This window comes from Lissotriton helveticus, chromosome 6, assembly GCF_964261635.1.
Source record: "Lissotriton helveticus chromosome 6, aLisHel1.1, whole genome shotgun sequence".
NCBI lineage: Eukaryota > Metazoa > Chordata > Amphibia > Caudata > Salamandridae > Lissotriton > Lissotriton helveticus.
The window spans coordinates 143,413,423-143,439,205 of NC_136067.1; the positions used below are offsets into that span (position 1 = coordinate 143,413,423).

At 46.2% G+C, this 25,783-nt stretch overlaps 1 protein-coding gene across 2 annotated transcripts in view; it reads right to left on the reverse strand.

The window, feature by feature from the left end:
* Positions 1–25,783, reverse strand: part of LOC144762339 (uncharacterized) — a 539,245-nt gene that overhangs the window by 416,466 nt on the left and 96,996 nt on the right. The gene's annotated exons all lie outside the window — the stretch shown is intronic.

Consider the following 25,783-nt stretch of genomic DNA (forward strand, 5'->3'; position numbering starts at 1 on the left):
CTTAGGCTGGTAGCCACCCCGCGCGCGTGGACTCATGACGCCACCGGCGCAGAGTAAGGGCCCTCCTTTAGTGGGTAAATGGAGTTTGGGGCGTAGACCGGGCAATTCCCGGGGTAACACTGCGCATGCGCACTTCTAGGGGGGAGGCGCAGCTTGTAGGACCTGACACCGGTAGTGACCCTGCCATATGGCCAGAAATGTACAAAAATCAAGGTAGGATGTTTAGTTTAAGCTAGGAACAACTTGTATTAGAGTTTTGTTAAGGTCAGGCTCTCAAACTTGTTGATAACAATTGTATAACTGAATGTCCTGCTGATTTTTGTATTCATTGTTGATTATGCAATTAAAACCTTTTTTAATTTCATACTTTAATAAATACGGCCGGGCGACTAGCGCCCGCCTTCCAAAAAGTAAAACACGTCTCGTGTCCACGTTCCTGGGTGTTGGGTGCCGGATTGGGGGGGAGGCGGCAGCTAGTCGCTGACCATGTGAAAAGGGGGGGCCCTCGGCCCCCCCGCACGCATGGCGGCGCGGCGACCGTCTCACCTCCTCTCCCCTCGGGTCCTTCGACGGTGGGGGCGTGCCCTGGGGGCGCGGCCCACCGCCGATTGGCCGGCGCCCCTCCTGACCCGGATTCAATAGACTGGTTCCGGGTCGGGGGGGGCGGGCGATAGGAGGGGCCACCCGGCCCCTCGGGAATAAGAGGTAGGGAGCGCCCAGGAGACCCCCTTGTCCCTGGACGCTCCCTCGCTGAACGTAGTGCCCCGCGTTCGGGGCTTCTTTGTTTCCCACCCACCATCCCTTGGTACAAAGTTTAAGCAGCGTTATGTCCGGTTTAATGGTAAGTTTCAAAGGTATGGACCGCGGGAGAGAGTAGGCTGTTGTTGTAATTTGTGATCTGTGGTTAGGACTTTTTCCCCTTTGTAGAAAAGTGATGTGTGAAGTGAACTGTATTTGAAGATATGTGTCTTTAGGCCTTTTTTCCCTTTGTAGCTATACGTTGATATTGTAATTTTGAGTAACATGAGTGAACCGAATTGTAATGTTATGCCATGTGTCGTTAGGCCTTTTTTCCCCTTTTAGCTATGCGTGGATACTGTTATTTATTAGCCAGTGTAGTTGTCCTTTAGAATTTTTCCATAGGTCGTCGTATTTATTAGGTATGGGACATGCGGTAAGGTCATTATCGGTGAGCACATATTTGAGGTCTGAGGGGGCGGGCATCATCCTATGGAGGTTCCCGCCCGGGGGGAGGGGCCTGCGGGCCACTCCCAGTACTCCAGGGGCAAGGTAATATGCAAAGGAGCGCGGGTAGGAGTAGTTCACGCTTTCCTTAGGCTGGTAGCCACCCCGCGCGCGTGGACTCATGACGCCACCGGCGCAGAGTAAGGGCCCTCCTTTAGTGGGTAAATGGAGTTTGGGGCGTAGACCGGGCAATTCCCGGGGTAACACTGCGCATGCGCACTTCTAGGGGGGAGGCGCAGCTTGTAGGACCTGACACCGGTAGTGACCCTGCCATATGGCCAGAAATGTACAAAAATCAAGGTAGGATGTTTAGTTTAAGCTAGGAACAACTTGTATTAGAGTTTTGTTAAGGTCAGGCTCTCAAACTTGTTGATAACAATTGTATAACTGAATGTCCTGCTGATTTTTGTATTCATTGTTGATTATGCAATTAAAACCTTTTTTAATTTCATACTTTAATAAATACGGCCGGGCGACTAGCGCCCGCCTTCCAAAAAGTAAAACACGTCTCGTGTCCACGTTCCTGGGTGTTGGGTGCCGGATTGGGGGGGAGGCGGCAGCTAGTCGCTGACCATGCAGTCTAGAGCCTAGCTTAATTTACTAGATTCTTCAACACTTGGGGCTTCATCAGGATGCTGTGCGTACCGTCACCGACAGGCCATCGGTGGCCGTCCGCCCGACAACCAGGATAGCAGTGTGACTGCCGCATTAGGATGCGGTCTGTCGGACCCCAGCGGTTGGAGGGACAGACCGAAGCCTCCAACAGGCTCAAGGAGCATCCGGGGCAACAGTCGGACCGGAACTCCTACAATGGGGGAACTGCCTGTGCAGGCACCGCCATAGGGATTACGATATCCCTTTCAGACAGCCTTTTCATAGCGGTCACAGCACCATGGAAAGGCTGTCGGAAAAGGACTTTGGAGGCCCCTATCAGGGCCCCCGTAGGTCTCCACTATGTGGCCTGGGGGTGAGGGGGGGGCACATGTAGTGTCCCCCAAACATCCATGCACCATGTGCCAGGCATCACATGGTGCCTGACACACGGTGCATGGATGTTCAAAAACATTCCTTTTTCTATTGCAGTTTGTGCAACCCTTTTCCTGGCTGCAGAACAAGTCGTAATAGAAAAAGCGGATGTTTAAGAACACAAACACACAAATACACAAACACACACACAAACACACACCCTAACACACAACCTTTGTCTTTCACACCAATCAGCATTTTAATCTTCAGCAATTTGGAAGCCTTTTAGGCATCGGAGGACCTTTTATTGCATTAGCGAATTGTATTCTTATTGCATTAGTCTTTACTGCCAGTTGTATTTGGCTGCTACAGAATTACACAACTACTATGCAATAGAAAAAGTCGCAGAACACCCAAAACGTTTAGACATTCGAGTGCTATATTAGTTGAAATGTTTTAGTTATGACCTCAGGAATTTCAAGGTCAAGGGACCACGTGCAAGTATTCAACAGGCCAAACTGCATTTCCTACTTGTTCAGAAAACAGTCCATCGTGAGCAGGTAACTTTGGCATTCTAACCAGTTTTTGTGTTTTCTTGCATGCCATGTGATTTTTCATGCCTAGTGGCGTGGTCTCTTGTGAGCACTAGGGGTTACTTCAATATGATTTTTTTTATCCTGCATCCGAGTGCTAGACTCTGCCGCACCCTAGAGATATTGCCACTCTTGGTAGAGAGTGACTGCTGGACCTGAAGATGTTATGAGGAGGCTGAAAGTTGTTGACTGCTGTTACACAGTGAAGTGATACAAACCTAAAAAGGTTTGTATCACTTCACTGTGTGAGAGGGGTCTAGATATCATCTCGATAAAACGCATGTGGACTCCCTAGCTGGGCCTATTTTAGGGCCGGATTGGCCATTCTGCTGCGCTTGCATTTTCCTGGTGGGCGGGGGCTGCTTTCAGAGCTGGAGAGGTGTTCATGACTCAACCATGAACATAGTTTTTGGTCGCTTTATGTTATGGCCACCTGCAGCACGGAGTTGGTTTAACATTTTTGCCAGGGCTCATTTTGTTTTCTAGTTTGGAACTGGGCTCCTCACTTCAAAAGAAAATGCAATTGTGCTTATGGGTGGTGTGCATAGTAACTGAACGGCATGAAAGACGTCCACTAGAAGGACACATTGTATACATTGTAAAAAGATGGCTCCATAGTCTGGTTCATGTCATTCTGGCCTCCCTGTCCTTGGAGCAGTCCCTTAAGGTGGACTAGAGACCCACTAATAGTTCAATCATTGTGAGTTTTCTGGGATTCAATCTACATTCAGGCCTAGACCCAAATAAAACAGACTGACCCAGGACAGCTGGGATTAGAGCAAGCCAAAATTATCATGTTATACAATATAGCAACAGGCACCTTATTATAATCAACTTCATTACACTCTGCTCTTTACTCATTGGCCAGTGTTCCGGGGGCGGTGAAACCACACGAAATGCCCTGTGAACAGCAGCAACCGGCTGAAGATCAGGCAGCCCCAGGACAGCAAGGAGCACAGTGAGTCGAAATGTACAGGATACATGATACTGCAATATGCACTTTATTGAACTCATTTTGATTGCGGTCGCCATCTTATTCCATGGCCTATGTCCCTATATGACTGGAGGGGGTTACCATCAGCTCCTGCTCTGTAATGATCCTCGTGTTACTGGTAGCCCTTTTGAAGAAGCAGGACTTTCTCATTCTCTGTTTTTGAATCGGATTTTAAAGACACAAGGAACACGCACTTGTAGGATGTCCTAAATTGATAGAAGCAAGCATGATTGAGCTAAACAGGACATCTTTTGACTTCATGCTGTTTTCCTATAGGCATTTGTTATATTGTGATGGTTTTAAATAACTTGAAACAATAAAAATGTATCTACCAAGTGAAACAGACTGGAGCGATTATGGTTTGGCTGCCTCTGGTGCCAAATCCCATGAAAAACCCAGTAATAGGCTGACCCTGCTCAGAATGTATAACCTGTAAAACACATGTTGGTGCCTTTGCTGTTTCAAGATAGATTTCAACACTGCACTGAGAGCCCATTTAGGACGTTTGTACTGCCTCACCTGTCAGCACACATTTTGGGGCACTTCAGATGATCAAAAGAATGTAGATCAGTTCACTTTGCCAGGAATGATAATTTATACATTTAGCACACGGTCTTTAGGGCTGGCGCCCTGCGTTGCAGAGCGCATCACTGCTGTTACAGGAGAGAGCCCTTTTATAGGGGGTTTAGAAACAGAGCCTGGAATCGCACATGCTCGTGCATGTGCTTTTCCTTTTGGCTTCCGTTATTGGGCTTTGAGTGCGTGTTTATTTTTTAAACAGAGCACGCAATAAATAGGCCAAAGGCGGGTGCATTGCTCCGTCCATGGCCTATTGGTGTCTGTTACGCGCACCAAAGCCCATGTGGTTTCAATTATCGTGCCCAGACACGGGCGTGATAATTGAAAGCACATATTCGCTGTGGTACGCGCTCGCGCACTACTCTTGGGCTTGTTTTTTTTTTTTACAATGGCGATCGCTTTGGCGATCGCTTTCAGTGCCGCTTGTTGACTCTGGCCAGGACCACCAAAAACTGATAAGAACTGCCCTCAACAGCTAGTACCCCCATATTCACTCCAGGGTAGAGTGCCTCTGAAGGCTACGACTAAGGGCCTGGCTTAGAGTTCAGAGGGAACTAAATATCCTCCAATAAAGAGTAAAATCCACCACCATAATTTCCTCCTCCATACTTATCCCTGCGACGGCGGAAATTCAGCCGGTGGACTCTGGTTCGTAGTTAGAGCTTTCCCAGAAATTTGACGATTTTCAGGTACCACAGAAGTCTAAATTAGATCCAAGGTCTAGAATCTGAGAGATAAGAGCTGTCGAAGCTTGAGATCAAGTACAAGGCGCAGTTAAAAGGGGGGCCCGTGTAAATGACATGTTAAGTAGAAGAGCCTGCACCAGTGCCTAGAAGAACCAGTCTTGGTGCCCACGAGATCTCGCAGTCCAGCTCAGCTACTTAGTCAAAGCACATATTGCCCTCTTTTTCAAAGAGGACTACAGCATTTTTTGTTGCTAATTGGTCACACTGCCTATTCTAGTAAACTTCCAACTCGCAACTATATTTCTAGGTGTAGGCAGATCATAAGAAACTACAAACTAGGCCTAAGATTAATATTTTGAGGGGGGGGCTGCTGACCCTTTGAAACTCCTGGTGGGGGTTGAAAGATTAGAGTCATCCTAGTAAGCACTCCGGAGGGAGACTCAATGGATTTGTATTGTGGGTGTGAGAAAAGGATACCAATATTACTAATTTTGGCAGGCGACAAGGGGAAAGGAAAGGCATTTTCTTGGGGGGAGGGGGAGTGGTGGAGGGAGGAAAAAAAGGGTTGTTTTTTTACATTTACACGCAATACAGTTATGCACAAAGTTCCTGTTATTCCAGCCATGTACAGAAAAGAACATTTAGTGAAAAAAACATTTTCAAAAAAATCAAATCAATAATCTTTATTTCGATTATAAAAAACCATAAAAGATTACATATAATATAAAACAAGTCATTCAATTCATAGCCCGTCTATTCAGACACAATTATAAGTGCTTGTTGCAGTCCCAATAAAGGTTTTCCTAGAAATTAAAACAATAAATATGATTTTAAACTCTAAAATAAGTGGGACATCCTTCACAAATGTCATTTTAGCAAACTTTACAGTATTACCAATTCATTTAGACACAAATTTTGAATGATGTTGATCATATTATAAGTATACGTCTTAAGATATTATTATTTTCTTGGCACAGGCTTAATCACAAAAGTAACTAAAACGTTAAACCCCTTCTCCTTCTTATTAGATCTACACAGAAAAGGTATCTGCTTACACTAAACACAATAGGTTGTGCAGTATCGTTTGCAATATTCTTTCCGCCTCACTACAGCATCTGAATCCCAGAAGCCGACAAATTGGTTTAATCCATTTTATCCTAGCATGTATATAAGTGGGGCAGAAGAATAGCATGTGTACTTCATTCTTCTTAACGCCTGTATTGCAAAGTTCACAACTACCATTGTTTTCTTTTTCTATGTTACACACCCATTTTGTAGTGTTTGCATTAATTTTCAAAATGCCATAGCGAAATTTTAAATACAGAGATTTGGCAAGTCCTGGTTGGATTTCATCCATAAAAAACTCAAATTTACTATTTGGTTTAATAGTAAGGTACCTTAAAGGTAAGGTGCCTAATTTGGGATTGTATGACCGGGAATCTTGAATAAACGCCCAGTAGGTTCATTTTAACAATTTTTTAGAACTCAAAGTCAAACCTTCTGGGTCCTCCCAAAAATTTCTCAACCCCAATTTAGTAAACCAGTCCTCTATGTGGGTCAACTATGCCAACTTTGTGCTATTTTTTATTTTTAAAATTTCCTGCTGACCTTCTCTATAATGGGCAAGTTCGTCTGTTGACCACAGGCGGACCCAGAACAGTAATGGCCGTAAAGCCGCATGGTCATCAGTACGATGAATGTGTAGATCAATTACAAGAGGAAGTAAAGGGGTGTGCCCAGGGATACTTAATAATTTCCTAAGAAAAATGTTCTCTTGCACCATAAAGGTATTTTTGGCTGCGTATCCCCATAATTGTCCCATAGAGGCAAGCAGATTGTGCCTTATATTTGTATAACTCCAATACAGGCGAGACGGCTTTCGATTGGCTACTCTTATGTCTCCTCGTTATCGAAACTGAATTCTGGATAAGAATTGTTTTGCTCTTGTCCAGCTGCGGTTTCCAGTCTAGTTTAGTATCTAAAGTAATGTCTTAATAATTAAAATTAGGCACATATTCTATCCTTTCAGCTTTGACAGTCAGGGTTTTTCTAAAAGATTTACGCGGATTGACTGCCATGTATTTTGTTTTGGTTGAATTAATCTCCAATCCTTTGGTTTCACAATAGATTCCAAAAGTATTAAGTAAGCTTTGGAGGCCTTTTGGTGTCTGGGATATTAAAATCGTGTCGTCTGCAAATAAGAGTGCAGGTATGTGAGCCCCCCCAACTTGGGAGAAACATGTTCACAGCCTAAGAGGAATTCTGGAATGTCGTTCACATACAAAGAGAACAACGCAAGCAAGTGAGGGCAAGCACGCACCCTTGTCTTACACCCCTATTTATATGTATACGGTCTGTCAGTTCACCATTTGGACCCTATCTGACCATGGCAAAATTACCCTCATACAGTCTAATAATCTGCACCAAGATTTCCCCCGGGACACCCAAGTCCCTTAATGTTATCCACAGTCCATTTCTGGGGACCAGGTCAAAAGCTGCCCTGAGGTCAACAAATGCAATATACAGATGCGCCTTTCTTACTTTAATATACTTCCAGATAATACAAAGGAATCTAAACACCTGATCGGTTGTGCCAATTTTTACCTAAAACCTGCCTGGTACTTGGTTAGGATGCTATTTTCCACAATCGAAGAACTCAGTTTATTTAAAATTTGTCTTGCAAAAACCTTTTGTAGGACATCAATTAGACTAATCGGCCTGTAATGCACCGGGTTCTGACGGCCCCCCTTCTTAAAAATAGCTACAATCTCTGCGCCCCGCCATGTTTCAGGAATAGGTGCACCCGCTGCAATGGCATTACACAAGAGGTTAATGTACGGGGCCCATACCTCCTTCTCATGTCTCCATAGATTGCCAGGAATTTTATCCGGCCCAGGTGCCTTCCCTGGTTTTATTGCATTTATTGCTTCCATTGTTTCAGACATACTAAAGGACAAGGGTATCTCTCTTGGATTGACGATTAAATCATCACTACCAAAGTTAGCCTCATTATTAGGAGTTGAATACAGGTGAGAGAAATGGGATACCCAGGTATTAGCATCAAGGAAAAGATACCTGCAGCAAATCCCATTTCTATTACCCTTGGATATCAAGCACCAAAATGTGGCTTGATCATTTGCTTTGCACGCATCTAACAACTCGGACCAGATATTCTCGTCCCAGCAATTCCTTGCCTTGAGCAGTACAAAAGGGGGTGGTGATGGACGGAGCATCAGAACCAATCAAACACTCACACCATGTCAAAATATCTGGGTTTGATCCATCACCGTTCTTTAGCCCACTCTGCCACCCATGCCTTCCCTGGACCGAATGCCAGAAACCGGTCCTCGGAAGCTTTTTTCCGGTCCAGGGAAGGCATGGCTTGGCAGTTCGGGCTGGAATGTTCCCATGAGGCACAGGGTCAGACTGATTTGCATATAGCCATGTCTGAACTGGGGTGGCAGAGTGGGCTAAAGAACGGTGATGGATCAAACCCAGATCTTTTGACTGGGTGTGAGTGTTTGATTGGTTCTAATGCTCCGTCCATCACCACCCCCTTGAGCAGTACATCCTTATAGAACCTCCTTTTCTCCCTCAGAACTAGAATATCATTGCTTTTTATTGCCTCTATCAGATTTTCTTTGCCATTACGACACTCTTTATTATACCATGAGTGGCCTTGGGCGGATGGATCCGATAACCCCTTTTTGGAAGGTTTTAAATATTTTAGTTAATATTTGTTCAAGGCCCTCTACCATATTATCATGCATCTGCATGATCGGAATCTCTTTTATAGGCAGATTAATGTATGGGGAGACTATTTCTACATATGTCTAATAGATCTTCTTAACAGTGTTTTCATTCCCTAATACTTCGGGCCATTTGAGTGCTCTACGGTTATTTAACACCACAGGCTCAATTTGAATATGTATAGAGCCACTTCTCTCTGGGGGAATAGGCTGAAAAAGGGAAGCAGAGAGCATCAGACACAAGGGGTAATGGTCGCTCTCTGTGCGATCTTCGACTATGAAGTCATTTACCATAGGCCAGAAAGGAATGGAGACCAGTACATAATCAATATAGCTATTACAACTACCCCGCCTAAAAGTTGGTTGGTTTGGGATATCTGAGGGTAGGCGCCCATTACAGGCACGTAGACCATGGGCTGCAATCAACCGCAATAGCTGTGCTATAGCAGGTGTGCATTGCACTACATGGCTACTATCTATTGTGGAGATGTTATTTGCACTGTCCTCTGCCTCGAAGAGGTTTTCCAGTCCCGCTACCGGTTCGAATTTGCGGTTAAAATCCCCCCCCAATAATTATCAGGGCTCTCTAATTGAGCGTGGATATAATATAGTCAGGGTGCTCAATAACTTCCACTTCTTTACTAGCAACACCTGGTCTGCTATATACATTCAGGATATATACCTCCCTTTTATTTGATCCTACGAACTTAACTCCCAATAATATCTTGACTGAAGGTATCAATTTGCTTAAAATCGACTGAAAGTGATTTTTGTCCAAGTAACAAGCCCTCCAGAGGGTCTTCCTCTAGTTAAGATGGTGGCAGGTACACTAAAAGTTTTGTAACCTACTTTGAAGGGACTTTCCACCACCCAGGTTTCCTGGAATAGCACAATTTCACTGCGATCAATATACTCCTGCCACATAGGGTTGCTTACATTTTTTTTATTCCGGCTATGTTCCAAGAAGTTAGCTTTATTTTAGGCTTACATCCTTCATCAGATATGTTACCATTTGTCCTTGCAGTGTCAGTTTCCAATAGCTGTGGGCACTCTATGTTATTACGCGGATCCTTGTCTATATTGTGGTGTCACATAACTTTGTCACCCTGGTTTTCAATCAAAGCTTGTTTATCATACGCCTTCTTTTGAGCGGTTACATATAATTGACCCCTACCACAGGTCCTGAGATCAGTCTCAGTGTTAATAGAGTTAGGGAAGGGGGCCTCTATATGAATTTTAGGGGACACATCTGGGGCCCTATCATTTATGCTCCAAATTCCTAGCTCTGTAAGATCATTTAAGGTGCCACCATAGTTCACTTCGACTACTTCGTCGTCCTCAGTTACAGGGCCTCGAGATGTTCTGGTTGCTAAGTTGTCCATATCCTGGCTATTTCCAGGTAGTTGTCAATCCCGAGAATCTAAGTCAGACAGTGCCTGAAATCTATTCAATTGAGTACGCGGTGGACATCCCCCACCTTTAATCTCCCCCTGTTGCCTATAGAAGTAACCTAAAGGTAGATGTTGGAAAACGAAGCAGCATCTGTGAGGCCTGCACAAATAACATGACTACATTTGTCCTTCACTGGGAACCAAACACCCAATTGTAGCGCCTGACTCTCAGAGGGTAGCGGTGCAGAGCAGTCTGAGGCTTACTCAATGGAGGTGGTATGGGCTAGTAATTGCCATTTGCAGGTGCGCATAAATAACAATCAATAATTGATTGTCCAGTCTGTACTTTGCTTTATAAAAGTAAGAGTACATTTATTAAACACACACACTACTCAATACTATGCACCAATTTACAAATATACATAAGCTATTGGAATTACTTTGTGACATTGCATAACATCTCCACCCCTCCAGCAGGGGAGTGGGGTCTAGTACCACCACTCCCAGATATGCACATCAGCTTGCCCCCACTGCAGTGAATTGGTCTTAACCTGGAGCGAGGGCCATGCGCACTGGCACTATCCCAGTGGCGACCTCCGCCCCCATTACGTCAACCAGCATTAAAAATGGGTACACTTGCCTTGGTGACACATAACCCTGACTGAGCATCTCCTACTGACCATAAAGTATGCACCTCTACCTCTTAAGGGCTAACAGTCTGGGTTGTTCCTCACCTAACTGCAGCAGCAAGAATACATGTGTAAGCACCACTTTAAAATGATCGTACTCATAACATTTGGATATCATTAGAATGCATTGCAATTACAGCCCATAAAGGCATCACAGATAAAATCATAGGTTTAAGCAAATATAGTCAAACACCCTAGCAGGAATGTCTAGCCACGTAAATCCACTTTGCTTATGACTCCAACATAATCATGTACTTCACATTAAACACTTGAACTCCAGTCCCTCTAAAGAAAATAACACTAGTAAAAGCATTTCTGGTGCAATTACACCACTTCACCTGCAGGGGATGCCTTCTTTCAGACACCCCCACTCAGCCTTTCACTCCTTGAGGCAATTATGCTAACACCCTCAGCTGAAGAACAAAAGTTCCAGCCCGGAAGGTGATAATGGTGGGCTGACCCCTTGAGGGGTTATTCCTTTGAAACACTTAGGAAACTTAGGGTGACGTTACTCTTTGTGCAGGGGGGAGACTGCGCTGCTCCAGCAGCTTCCCCCAGCACCTTTTCACCATTGAGGGTGACCCCCCTCTGGGGGGCCACCAAGGATCAAAACAGCCGACTTCCAAATGCCTGGCAAGGCATTATGGGGCGTGTGCTCTCCTTTTTAGGGCTCGTCCCTTTTCTATTTCGCAGAAATAGAACAGGGGGGAGTCCTTATGTCGCTGATCCACTTCTTTCCCCAAAGGCTCTCTTCAGGCAGCTGATTGGCTCTCTTCAAGGAGGATTCCCAACAGTTTACGAGCTCGTGGACGAGCTTGCCTGATCCTTCCCCCTCCAAGCAGCATTTGGCACATCAAAGGCTTCGCTGCCCCGTCCCCCGCCGTCACTTATTCACGGCCGCAGGCCGTGCCTCCCTTCTACTTCCCCAACTAAAGGCTTCCACTGCCCCGCCCCCCGCCGTCACTTATTCACACCCGCAGGCCGTGCCTCCCTTCTTCCCTGGCTCTGCTCCCCCCCCCCCAGTGCTTGTTTTCCTTTTTGCCGTGGGACGATTTCTTCAGGCATGCACATTTCTGCCCTGCTTTTGTGTCCGGTTTGCTTCAAAACCACGTTTTAAACAAAACAATATCTACTGCTTAGCGTTTTCCGTCGCTTTCCAAGCAGCAGCCCACCCCCCTCCCTTAACGGACATAAAATGAAATGTATTTTAGTTTTACCAACAGTTGTTATTTATTCTGTGAAACATCGAGTAAGTATCATTGCTGCTGGCCCTGTAAGCAGAACGGCCTTCCCATCTGTTCCTCTCTCCCTGCCCCGCCCCCTGCTTCACGGCCATCTGTCTCTCACTAGCCTTCATCTCTTCAGGCTGCTGCTCCCCCGCCCACCCAGCAGTGCCAAGAGCTATGCCCTCGAGCTATTCCCTCCCACTTGCTGGCTCCCCTGCTCCCCACCCGACTTAAAGGAAACCTCCGGTGGTTCATGAGTGGCGACGTCAGTGCAAGTTTCACAACGGCTTTGAAACCGCACGGTTGTTACATCTTCACCAGCTACTTTTCAGTGGCAGTTTGTGTGGTCTTCTATTAAAATCCCAAGTTTGCCTTTCTGAGCGTTCGATCCATTCTAGAACATTGCTGTTTGAAGAATAGTGCACGCTGGTGTAAATGGAGATAATGTCTCAATAAACCAACCGGGACTGCCCAGCATTATAAAGGGGTACGACACTGTTAAGATTTCGTGTGGCAAGACGTAGAATCTCATTAAAACGAATATTCTTCTGAGTGTAGAATTAATCACTAGAGCCGAGCCGTGCCGCTGGCATCGGCTATAAGAGTTCGGACCCCTGCCCCCATGGAAAGCTCAGCCCTCAACCCTTAAGAGGTTGTTACATCCAGTACCTTTAAATTGGAGCTAATAGTAACAAATGCATGTTTTTCATCGCTTAGAAGAGGCAACACTCTGTGTTTAGTGCTATGTAAATAACACACCATTGTTTAGCCATTGCAACAGCTTGCTCCTCATTTCCGTCCCGCCCGGGTATGCGCTAATCTTTCAGCATCATAAACATAGGTGCCATGTGTAATATTTAAGCAGTCGCCCGCATGACTTGCTCACTTTGCCAATACTTGTTGTCTATTTGGAATTCTGATGGATCGCCTAATAGGTGACTGGTCTTGAGTTTTTTTGCGCATGCCATATGTCAAATTCAATCTAATCGGTGTTAGAGACTTGTCTGTTTTTTATTTTGAGTTTTTGGGTCCAGTGTGCAGGTTTTCACCAGTGTTTATGAAGATGAGCAGTCTCGGGACCCAGGCACAGATCCCGCCCCACTCTCTTCCTCCAAACATCCCCTCTCACAGCTCTTGCCTCATTCGCCACCACTAAAGGCAAGGGGGAAATGTGTCTGTCTGTCTGAAAACACAACACGTGCCGCCCGAGGAAAAACATCGAAATGGCCTCTTAATTGTTCTTTCTCCGTCTAAAAACTTTCAATTTGTATGGGCTGGTGTAGCGCCTCCTGCACCCCATGTTGCAGTGCCGCTGTGTGACATACAGATGGATAACAATTGTTCATTCTAGATTTCGGCAATTGTTTGGCACTGTCAATCCCCAGCCCAGTTAAAGCGCTGTCATGGTTTACACTTCTTACAATTATTGGGGAACTGAGGGTGGGCACTTTGATTCCTTGCCTCGTGCACGAGTATCCCCGGAGCCCACCCCCCTCACTGAGAGGGTGTGCCTTGTGTCATGTCCCACCACTCTGATAAAACGAGTGGTCAGTTTGGCACAGACCAATGCTTGTTTCTATCCCAGCGGGATGCGAACACCACAGCTGCACAAGCCGGTGTCCAATCCCCAGTGAATGGCTGAAAACACGACCGGAAGTAGACATCCCACGGGTTTAGGGCAGAGATTAGAGTGCACTTCTGTTCTATTTGTACACACTGAAACTGACCCTCCATTACAAACTGACCCTCCATTACAAATGCTATAGGTGTCACGTTTGCAAAAGTTAACACTATTGGCATTGTAAATGACAAAGTACGCTATTTACAAAACAAAAACATAAATAAAAAGTTGTAATTTACAATACTAATACCTCTAACTTTACTAATGCGAGCCCTATTGCATTGCAAATGCTTGTTGTGAATATGTGATGAGCGGCTCTCCCGCTGGGGAGAGCCGCGCTGCACTGCTGGCGGCTTCGTCACATCTTCAGGCCTTGTTGGGGGGGCCCGGTCCCACCCAGAACCCCAAGGTACGTCCATCTGCGGCTTGGGGAGCCCACCCCCGGCCACTCTGCTGGGTGATGGGGGCCCCTGCCGCTCCCTTTCTTCCCGCGGGGTCCTGGGCCCCCAGGTGAGGGGAGCCTGGGGAGCCCACCCCCAGCTGCCCCTGCCGGCTCCCCCCCCGGCCCACACCCTTGTGTGAGGCCGCGGGAGCCTGACGGTGTATTCGGGTCTGCCTGCTCCGGCGGAGGCGGCTTACTGGCTGGCGGCTCGGGGGGGGGGGGGGAGGGGCAACTTCACAGGGTGCGCGACGGCATTCCCCGGCTTACCTTCTCCGTGGGGGCAGCCCCCGGGACCTAACCCACCCCGATGAATCTCTGGGACCGGAGGCGGAGCCCCACGCGCTTCGTCTTCGGTGTCAAAGGTCACCTACCTTCTGGGGGCCATATCTCAGCCCCTGGGGAGTCCGATCTGCCCCATTTTCGGTCTCCAAGAGGGTACATTCCGCAGAGAGTGGTCTTCTCTGGCTCCCTGCGCCAGCCCTTCACCTGGCTCTCCTCCTGGGCCTCTCTTCTCCTTGCGCAGAGGCCACTGCTTCTGCGCACCAGTCCTGGGATCTTCTGGTGCTGTTAGGGCCTTGGGGGGCAGTCAGGGGGTACCTCCTTCCAACTGCCCATTGCCAGGCTCCAGCACCGTCCACCTGCGCAGACCACACCCCAGAGAGAGCTTCTCTTCCTGTGCAAGTACTTTTTAAAAGTTGAGATGGGGGCTGGCAGGAAGTCTTTGTGTGTCCTATCAAACAGCGACACCTCACTTCCCTGCCCCTTCTACCTCCTTCTTGTCCAGCCTCTGGGTTGTTCAAAATGGCGTCGTCCAGTGTCTCTGGCCACATGGCCTCTGAAACCCAACTCCTTCCCCCCTCACTGCCTTTACAGGGGTTCCACTTGGTGCCTGGCACCCAGCGACAGCGGTTGATGGATTGGCTTGTAGCTCCACCTATCTCCCTTCCTTGGAGGGAAGATCTTCCCTCTGGGAAGAAAGGTCATTAATCTAACCTGCCAGGTCCAGACCACAGCCAGGGACTCAGAGAAATATGACATTTCTGTATGACCCAAAAGCAGTACAAATATGACTTTGGACTCTGCAGAATAATTCTTTTCACCTCCACTACACAGGACTTTAGTGCGTGTCTGGAATCTGTAGGCCTTGTGGAAGTAATTTTAGCCATGGACCCCTCCATCCCCTTAGGGGAATAAGGAAGTGAAAACATAGTAAAACACACTGACTTGCCCTGGCATGTTCCTTTCCAGTGTATAAAGCCTATTCTATGTCACCACCCAATTCTGCCTAGGTCCTGCAACACCATTCAATTTGTACCTGCTCCGGGACTGCGCACACTAGGAATCTCCCCTGCACAGCCTCTATACGTGTGCACACGCATGTACACCTGTGTCTGAATGTAACCAGCACGATGTCCCATACTCCTAGTCAAGATAGGGGTACACCAGTAAAATCTCCATGCAGTCTCCTTCATTATGAGTTCACTGTGGGTGAGTCACAGATTATGAGGCTGCCCCACAGTAAAAGCTCAACAATTAGGTGCTCAAAAAGCGAAAAATCCGGGCGGCCCATAGTGTCAGAACCACCTTCCAACAGTAGAGCACTAATCTCCGTCTTAGGTGTAAGGGTTGCATTGTTGTTGAACAATAGGCGATGGATCAAACTTGGCCTGCAAACATTTACAACAATGCAGTCCCCTCTTATGTTCTTAGCGGAGTTCCCTACCCACCCTACTCTCCTAACCATTAGTATCTCGTTAGCATTTATAGGATGAAACATCTTATGTCTTACCACCCAATCTAGGGTTTTATTCCTTAGTTCTACCCAGTTTCCCTTCCGGCTATTCCTTAATGCTGGAACCCCGGTCAGTATTACAACATAAGGGCATGCTGCCGGTGGGGGGAGTTGCAATGTCACCTTATTGGGAGCCAGGGATTCTCTGGGTTTTTAGTTCCCTCACTTCTTCAGGAGCACTATCACCCTTGACCCCATCTGAGGATATTACTTGTCGTTTCGGTGTGCTATTGGTAACTAATACATGTAGCCCTGTTGCTGGTCCACCCACTTGATCACTCCTAGTGTTCCTGGCTGTGGATTTATCCAATGATTTGTCAGTATCAGTATTCCCATCTTTGGTAGCTAACAGTTTCCCCCCATTGCCCTTGAATCTTCTCTATCCCCTCCAGTTAGTAATTGACTCTTAATATTAGTGTTTAGGGTGTTAATTGCAGACTCAAGCATACTAATTTTGTCCCATAACCTTGAAATGTTTTTTCTGTCATATCACAAATGCATGTTAAAGCTGAGCTTAGTCCTGGGTCAATAATTCCTACAGGCTAATCAGTCATAACTTCCTTAGAACTAGTATTACCTACAGGCTTTGTTGTCACAGTCTCGGATTGTGTGCCTACCGAAGTATATTTAACAATTGTGGAAGTAACAGTACTTCCTTTGCCCTTGGTTTTTTTTGCGCCAATGTCCTTCTTTCTTTTCTCTGCCCCTCGTTCATTCTTGTGTGTGTCCAGATTCGTTATAGTCTTGGACCGAGTGGCTCTATTCTGAGTAATAGGGGGCTCGAAATTACATCAGGGGCAGGGGATAAAGGGACAGTACTTAATAAAACATTTGTGTCTAGATTGGATACAGGATCCTGATCCTGGTTAGCAGTCTCTGGTAAAGGCGAGGAAATGCCAGATGTCAGGTGAATTTCATGTGATAACAAAGATTCTGCCCTTACTAGTAAAGCTTCCAGTGTGCCAACTACACCCTTTCGTTTTTCCATTTGCATAATATATATAGGTTTTCTCTGTAAGGGGAAAGGAGACAGTACCTTATGTCTTCATATGGCCTTAGATATTCGTAATAATGTACAGGAGGAACTGTACTCCTCAGAGGGGTGGCCCAGCCCAACCTCTTCCAGCCGCTGATGGGTGCGGACGGGCCGGCCCTTGACCCGGGCTTTGCCCGGGCACTTCCGCGCTGTGGGAGCCCTCAAGTTATTTTAAGGCGCCTCCTAGCGCTTAGTGCTGACGCGATGTTAGGCGCCGGTGGAGGATGCTGGTATAGGCAGTCTTCGTCCCAGTTTTCCAAAGGGCGCAAATGTGGCAGCAAAGGATTCGGTGAGTTGAGCGAGGGACCCGCACTGCGGGATCCCTCCAGTGATTTTAAGGCACCTCGTGGCGCTTAGTGCTGACGCGATATTAGGCGCCGGTGGAGGACGCTGGTATATGCAGTCCTCGTCCCCGTTTTCCACAGGGCGCAAATGTGGCAGCAAAGGATTCAGTGCAGCCCCTCCTGGGACTGTTCAGGTGGCAGGCGGAAGATCAGCAGGGCAAGGAGTTGAGAGAGGGACCCAAAAAAGGTCCATCACTCACATACCATTCATCAGCAAGATAATTGAAAAAGCAGTCAATGTTCAACTCCAAGATCACATAATCGCTAACTATATACCTGATGACTACCAGTTTGGCCTCAGATCACGCTGAAGCACGGAGACTGCCACCTTACACAGTGTAGACAATGCTCTTTTCACCAAAGATGCAGATGATCTGCCTCCTGGAATTGCTGGACGTCTGAGCTGCCTTCAACAGTGGACCATCACACCCTCATATGCACTCACAAGTTGTGAATGTGATTCACCAGCATGGTCCTTCACTGGTTCTCCTCCTACATACAGGTCACAAAAGATCACCATCACCTGTGGAGTCTCCAGGGTACCATACGGTCTCCCTACATCTTCGACATTTACATGGAGCCAATTGATGCATCACGGTTCACCAACATGAGGATGACACCCAACTCCACTTAAAAGTCTTCTCTCCTTCAGACTCCCAAAGTCTCAAATACAACTTGCAAGTCATCCAGACCTGAATTTCGAGGAGCACCGACTGGAATCAAAACCCATTTACCTTAACTCAATTCCCATTAATGGCCAAGAATCAGGTAATTTGGATTCATCTTAGACACCAACCACGCCCTCATGGAAGACATTGCCAAAAAATAAATAAATACAGCATTGTACCAGCTCTCTCCAAGAGAAGGCAAACCGTTTCTTCCAGAAATGGCCTTCAGAACTGCTGCTATATCCCTTATACTCTCGCATCTGGATGGGGTTAACACCCAACTCTATGGCCTCCATACTCCACATTGTCACCACCTGTCAGCATCCTACACACTGCAGGATGTCTAATCCAGGGCCTGTAGAGATTATCATATCACCCCACCCTGATAGAACTCTGGATCCCCTTGCCAGCCAGTACTCTTTAAAACCAGTTGCATCTTTTACAAAACCATCCCAACCAGCACCTCTGGTTATCTTGCAGGCAAGTTCTCCATCTCTGGTAGTTGTAAGCACACCCGAAGCCAGGACACCATCAGAGTGCTGACTAAGAAGTGCAAAAAAGAAAAAACAAGAACAGGCCTTGTAGACCTATGCACACAGGATCTGGAACAATATCCTTGTATCCATCAGGACTGCCCGAACGCCTCTCTAAATGAAGACGCACCTGTACAGAAGACACTACATGACAATGCATTAACTGTACACAACTCCGCTTCCTTTCCCATTACTCGCAGACTTTAAGACTACCTTTGACCATGTACAGTGCTCCACTGCATTTTACTATTTTTATGCCATAGAAATACCACACACACACACACAAAAATGAAAAAAATTGCTTTGTTTTCGTTCACTGAGGGTCACACTATACAAATAGCACACACATTGATTTCCCAACCCTACATGTGTATTAGGTTAAGTAAAATAACAAGACTGGCCAGTGAGTGATTTTTGTAAAAGAGAAAATAAGCTACACAGGAGAGAAACAAATATAATTTCCTCCAATAGGCACCATAACAGACTCCGGCTTTACTGTACTATTTGGGGCCAGATAAGACACAAGGTAGACAGATCCAGGAGTGAGTTTAAAGGAATGTTAGCTTTACAAATTAAACAAATCAGAAGGGCTACAGCATAAGGCCTTTACATTATTAAGTAAATGTATCCTTTTCTGACATGGACCCTGAGACTTTGGGACCGCTTTCTTTTCACTACACTGTGTAGGTTGGAAATCCAACTTTACTTGGCGTGTTTTTTTAATGAGCCCTTTGAGAAGTTTTCAATGTTCTCAGCTACCAACCTCAAGCCCACCAAGTTACCCACTTTCCACCCTGAGCCACTGAGAAACTAGGACAGAGAGCAGCAGTATCATAGAACGCCGAATGATTTGTAACAACATTGCTACGGGTGTGCAAAGTTGAATAGTTTTTCCTTTGTAGTTTGTGTGAGAATAGCACATATGTTACAAAGAGGCACGAGAAGTGCCATGATTTAGGGCGACAATAGCTTTGGCGTGAACATCAGAAGTTTCACAATCATTTTGTGTGCAATTGTCATTTGCGTAGAGTCATTCACAAAGAAAAGCTACCAGGGCGAAACGATTTCAGAGTAAGCACAAGAGAAGTTAAACAAGAAAATCACTCGCAAGCAAACTGCTTGTGAGTTACCAGCAATCAATTTACACTGGTCAGAGAAAACTACACGCGTGCCTGAGCTTATGAGGGTTTCTACCGGTAGGCCAACATCTAGGAACTCTGCGTCACTTCGCTCGCGTAACGCAAAGTTACTACAGCCGGAAGTGTTGTAAAAGACCGAAGTTTTCCAGGGATTGCCAGGATCCATGATCTATGGCCCATAGATCCACACTCACGGCACAATTCCCAAGGAAAATAGTGGGGGGAGAAAAATGATCATATTCAATTCTCAAAAACGTCACAGGAAGTGACATCACAGAGGCTAATTACACTTTTAAACCTTTATCAAGGAAGTTAAATGTGCAGGGTGAATTTGGTGTACATCATTAGCCTTGATGTTTATGCATGTTTGGTTTGTTAATTGCTCCAAAGCATAAGAGTGTTTTACATTCAAAGTTCATTAAGCAATGGAAGGGTTAACAGTGTCTGCTCCTCAGAGAAGAGATTAACCGCCTACCCGCCCCCCCACACCCTCCTCTGCCATTCTGACAAATAAAGGCATGCTGCCAGTGGCAAGGAGGTTTACAAACAAACAGAGGCTTGTTGAACACTTAGGGGCAGATTTACAAGACCCTTGCGCCGCCGGTGCATGAGGTCACGTGACAAACTAGCAGAGCAACCTGCTGAGTGATACTCACAAGCACAGGTAAAGCCACTCTATGTGACTTTACCTGTGCGTGTTAGGTGCGTGACATGGGTGCTGCTGAGGGTGTTCACACGCAACACCCATTTCCACTGATGCATTTCCAGATTTATGAGGAATCGTTAATCTGGAAATGCATCAAAATGCTACGTAGCGAGGTGCAACAAGGAAAAATGTTTTCATTTCTCCCAGCTTTTGTTCTTGTTTTCCAATGTGTGCAGTAGAATGCAGCACTCATTAAGAGGAAATCACCGCTAAGGATTGTTTTTGTTCAGGAAGGGGCACCTTTCTGCACAAAAACAATCTCCCCATGACGCAGGCATCCTTGCACCATGGTGCAAGGGTGCCTGCGTCAGCGCATGGTAGCAGTTTGTGCGCCAGCACAGGGGGGAAGCACAGAAATGCGACATATTGTTGTAAATAGGTCACATCCCTGTGCTTCTAAACGAACGCAGTGTGGGGCAACAAAATGACATGCGGCACCACGCTGCATTCGTTTCTTGTGTCTGTAAATTAACCGATTTAAAAAATAAAATAAATAAATAAAAAAACAGAAACACCAGTGTCCACCCCTGACTTGCAACAACAACATGACGATAAGGTGGGACCCGGGGGAATGTTTATAGACCAAGCTCTGTGTATATTCCCAAGAAGTACATAACAACAACAAGCTACCAGAGGGTCTCAAAGAAAAAACAAATGATTGTGGTGTGTGTGAAACCAGTTGCCAAACAACTTCACAGCTGACCTATAAGGAAAAAGTATTCTATGACACCCTAGGGGATGGTCAAAGATACCCATCAGTCACCACTCGGAACCGCCCTTCATCATTTGGGTTTCTTCCAGTACCATCTACCCAAGTGAGTTATTCTCAAAAAGAAGAAGACCAAGATGTTAGTAGATCTCTTCGATTGAGAAAACAGGTAGTATGGTATACCACTTCTCAGGATTGGTGAGTGGAACAGTGTAAGCTGACTGATGGAGTGCAGTGCTAAAAGTGAAAAAATAAAACGTAAAGTGTGTTTAAAATTGGATGAGAGAGTACAGAACAGGATTTATTCAAGTGATACCCACTCCGCCAATGTTAAAAAATTTGTTAAGACAGTTTGGAAAATATACTGTCTAGAAATGGAAGTCCATTTCTAGACAGTATATTTTCCAAACTGTCTTAACAAATTTTTTAACATTGGCGGAGTGGGTATCACTTGGTCCATCAGTCACCTTACACTGTTCCACTCACCAATCCTGAGAAGTGGTATACCATACTACCTGTTTTCTCAATCGAAGAGATCTACTAACATCTTGGTCTTCTTCTTTTTGAGAATAACTCACTTGGGTAGATGGTACTGGAAGAAACCCAAATGATGAAGGGTGGTTCCGAGTGGTGACTGATGGGTATCTTTGACCATCCCCTAGGGTGTCATAGAATACTTTTTCCTTATAGGTCAGCTGTGAAGTTGTTTGGCATCTGGTTTCACACACACCACAATCATTTGTTTTTTCTTTGAGACCCTCTGGTATCTTGTTGTTGTTATTTACACCCCTGACTTGCGCCTTGTCCATAGAGGTCAAAGTTAACTCCAAACCACACACACACACACACCACAAAATTGCCTTCTATACACTAAATGTCTCAGGACCGGGATAAAAAAGCCTGACCTCTTTTGAGCCTGGCATTGTACAAGCGCCAGGCTGCTGCTCATCTTTTTGGCTATGCCCCCAGCCCGAAACACTTACATCAGTGTGTCAAACAGTCAACAGCTTACATCACAGAGTGAGCCACTGGTTAGATGAATCAGAGTTTTAGTTTTGGATCAGGGGAGTAGCTTGTGCAGGGAGATTGGGGCGGGGGTGGCGGGGTGTAAGTTTAAGATTTTCCAACAATCACTCTGGTTAACATTCAGTATGAGAAGCAGGGCATGAGGGGGTGGGTCTTAAGGAGCAGTAGAAAGGTGTAGATTGTTAGGGGTACTTTGTAAAATAAAACATTTTAAGACCTTTAAAAACAGAGATGAGTGTGTGTGTTTTTGTCTGTATGTGTATGTAAAAATCCCAAGTGAAATCCAACAAACACCTCACAATACTCGACTTAAAGCACTTGTACCCAACTATTTACTATACAATACATTTATTAGGGGGGGTGTAACACCCCAAACAACCTCCTGAAGCTCTGCCCCAGTATTCAACAAATAACTTTGAAACAAACTCCAAGGATATCTCTGAAGCCCACTTCGAACGTAGAAAATCTTTTGTTGGGGGCCGGCAACACGCTCAGTTAGTTAGCGGTCACCGATGACATCACCAGTTATCTGAAGACAGCCCCCCACATTCTATCATCAGACATCAGTAAATTAAGTAACAGACCCATATGTTTTTTTACAGCAGAGTGTGGTGTGAGGTGCTACATATAAGGGGCGTCCTAAAAACTAATAACAGCTTGTTTATAAGACAGCACGTTGTGAGAAACAAGCCCTCGCAGTGCATCTTGGGGAGGAGGAGTAAGCAGAATGGACTTTTGGCCTAATGATGGCTTTGGCGAGCTGCCCGCTGTCCCACCAGCAGGACGTAGGTCAGCTGCACTGAGGCGATCACCCTGCTGTAGAGGGAGCCGCCTCCACAGCCAAGCTTAAAGCCATCGGCCTCAGCAAAGTTTTTTGTTCCAAGAAAAACTGCGGAAGCATGTCATGGACGTCATTTGGAGGTAGTCTGGGGTCGCAGATGTGACCTCTAGCTTGCTCCTTGCTATGATCAGCACTTTCTTTGCGCCCCCCTGGCCTCAGAGGCGGCAAATCCTTCGCCTCCTCAGAGGCCAGGGACCGCAATGAAGTGCCAGGGAGCAGGCGGGCAACTAGAGCCAAATTTCGGGGGGGGGGGGGGGGGGGCTGATTCTTCCACCTTAGACAGAGTGGCTGTAAGAAGGGGTCAACATACAACAAAAGCCTCATTTGCAAGTAAATGGTCTTTTAAAGACCTGTTAAGTACTCTGGTGCCGCTGCAATAAGATGCTCGCCAGCCTGCGAAGCTGTCTCTGCCCGGGCTGACGGACACGACCGCCCCCCCCCCCCCGTCCCCCCCTCCTGTTGTGTCCGTGAGCCTGGGCAGAGAAGCCACCTGAGCCCAATGGGTGTTGCGCGCCTGCCAGGGAGCAAGCTAGGTCACCCCTGCTTTTTCCAACAGAAAAAGTAAAGCAAATGGGGCTTTTCCCTGCTTGGAGGGGCCATTTAACATTTTCCCAGACTGTTTCCATCTTGCCTCGCCTGGCATACACACAAGGAAAAGGAGACGTCAAAAGGACGAGATGTTGGCCACAACTGGGATCCAGTAGTCTTGTAGCAAACAGAATGCCGGGTCAAGAGTTACCGTCAGCAAAGCCAGAGGAGTGGCAACCAGTGGTACCCCAGCAGTTTCCTTAACTCTAAACAGGGTGGAGAGAGCATGAGTTTGGTAGAGCAAGAGCAGAGCTTAAAATAGGCAAGCACTGTCCGGTACGGCGTACCTGCACTTCTTGAACTTGAGAGGGAGAGTACCAGCACTTCTCAGGCGCAAACAGGCACTCTAGTTATATATTTCCATTTAAAGCACTGGGCAGGAGGACTGCTGGGCTACAGCTTTCCTCCTGCTCAGCCATGCCCCCGCGAAGGCCCTTTGATTATTGGGAAAGCTTGGCATACAAGAGGGAAGGATTGTGTCCTCCATGCCACATGGGCCGGACCCAAACCTTCAACAAACTGAGGCTATGTATGAATGCCCGAAGCACAGATCTCAAGGTCTAGTTTGGGAAACTCAAGGTCTAGCTTGGGAAATAGAACAGGCCTAATTTTAAGAGTACTAATGTAATGCGAGCCAGTACCAACTGTAAGACATATCGCATCTATAGAATGTATATTCAGGATTAGTGATCCTCTTAACAGTAGCATGCGCAAAGCTGTGCCAGACTCATAGCTTAATACCATGGTGTTCTAGAGCAGCCTCTGACCAGCCTGTCCCGATTCTATTCAATTTGCATACATAGCATTTAATAGTGCCTGAAATTATTTATAGTCCGACTATCATGGGCGCTATAATTTTGCTCAGTAGTAAAGAAGGTCAGTCCCTCCGCAGATGTAGCTCCACACGTTAGATTTACACAATTGCATATGTTTTTAGACCTTACCCTCCAAGACCCGGGGTAGACAGGTGGCTCCAACCTCCTGTAGACCAATATATTATTTATATGAGCATCAGATAGCGCACACGGTTTGCCTCACCTTGTGTTTTAACACCCGTGGGGGTGTGAAATGGTGGATGTTACTACCAAGGTACACAGATTGTTCTCGTTTTATTACTAAAACGAATACAGACAATAATGTGGTATTACTTATTAGTAGTAAAAAAAAAAAAGACCTTAACTAGACTCTGCCCTGTAAAGAAAAAACAAGGGGTAAAAAGGACTACCTTGACAGATAGGTCACTTTACTTTACTTACTCACTCACCTATATAAGACTGATAAGACAAATAAACAAGGGTGAATCAATTAAAACGGTCACGGTCCCGATGAAAGCCCAGTGGTATTGTCACACATTAAGAAGGGCAGAAACATGTGCACCGTCTTTTTTTAAAATACATTTTTTTAAAGAGATTAGGTAACCTAGAAACTGCATCTAAATGACCTGATCTAAAGCCGGTAGGTGCCAACAAAGGGGCACCCCTCAGATGAAGTTCGGCACCACCGCAAGGGGCGCGCTAGGACTGTGGCATTATCTCACCTCCTGGAAGCGCCAGTTCCACTAGTAGGTGTTGCTACTTGTCGGTGCTTCACCCACACACATGAGTGAGGTACCATTTTTAGCGAGAGACATTGGAGAATGTGGGGTGGGTGGCAGTTTGTGGATCCACACAGACACCAGAACTTTCCATCACAGAAATGTGAGGAAAATGTGTTTTATTTTTACTAAGTTTGAGGTTTGCAAGGGATTCCTGGGTAACAGAACCTAGTGAGAGGCACACACGTCACCCCATTCTGGATTTGCCTGGGTGTCTAGTTTTCAACAGTATATATGTTTGCTAGGTTTGCCTAGGTGCCAGCAGAGCTAGGGTTCAAAAACTACAGCTAGGCACTTTGCAATAAAAGGGTCAGTTTTCACTGTAAAAATGTGGTGTCCACATCGCGTTTTCGGCTGTTTCCTGTTTCGGATAGTATGCCTGCCCAAACAAGTGAGGCACCATATTTATTGGGAGACTTTGGGGAATGCTGGGTGGGTGGAATTGTGTGGATCTGCGCAGATTCCAGAACTTTCCATCACAGAAATGGGAGAATTATGTGTTTTGTTTTTTTACAAAGTTTGATGTTTGCAAGGGATTTTGGGTAACAGAACCTAGTGAGAGCCACACAAGTCACCACATCCCGGATTCACCTGGGTGTCTAGTTAAAACAATGTATAGGTTTGCT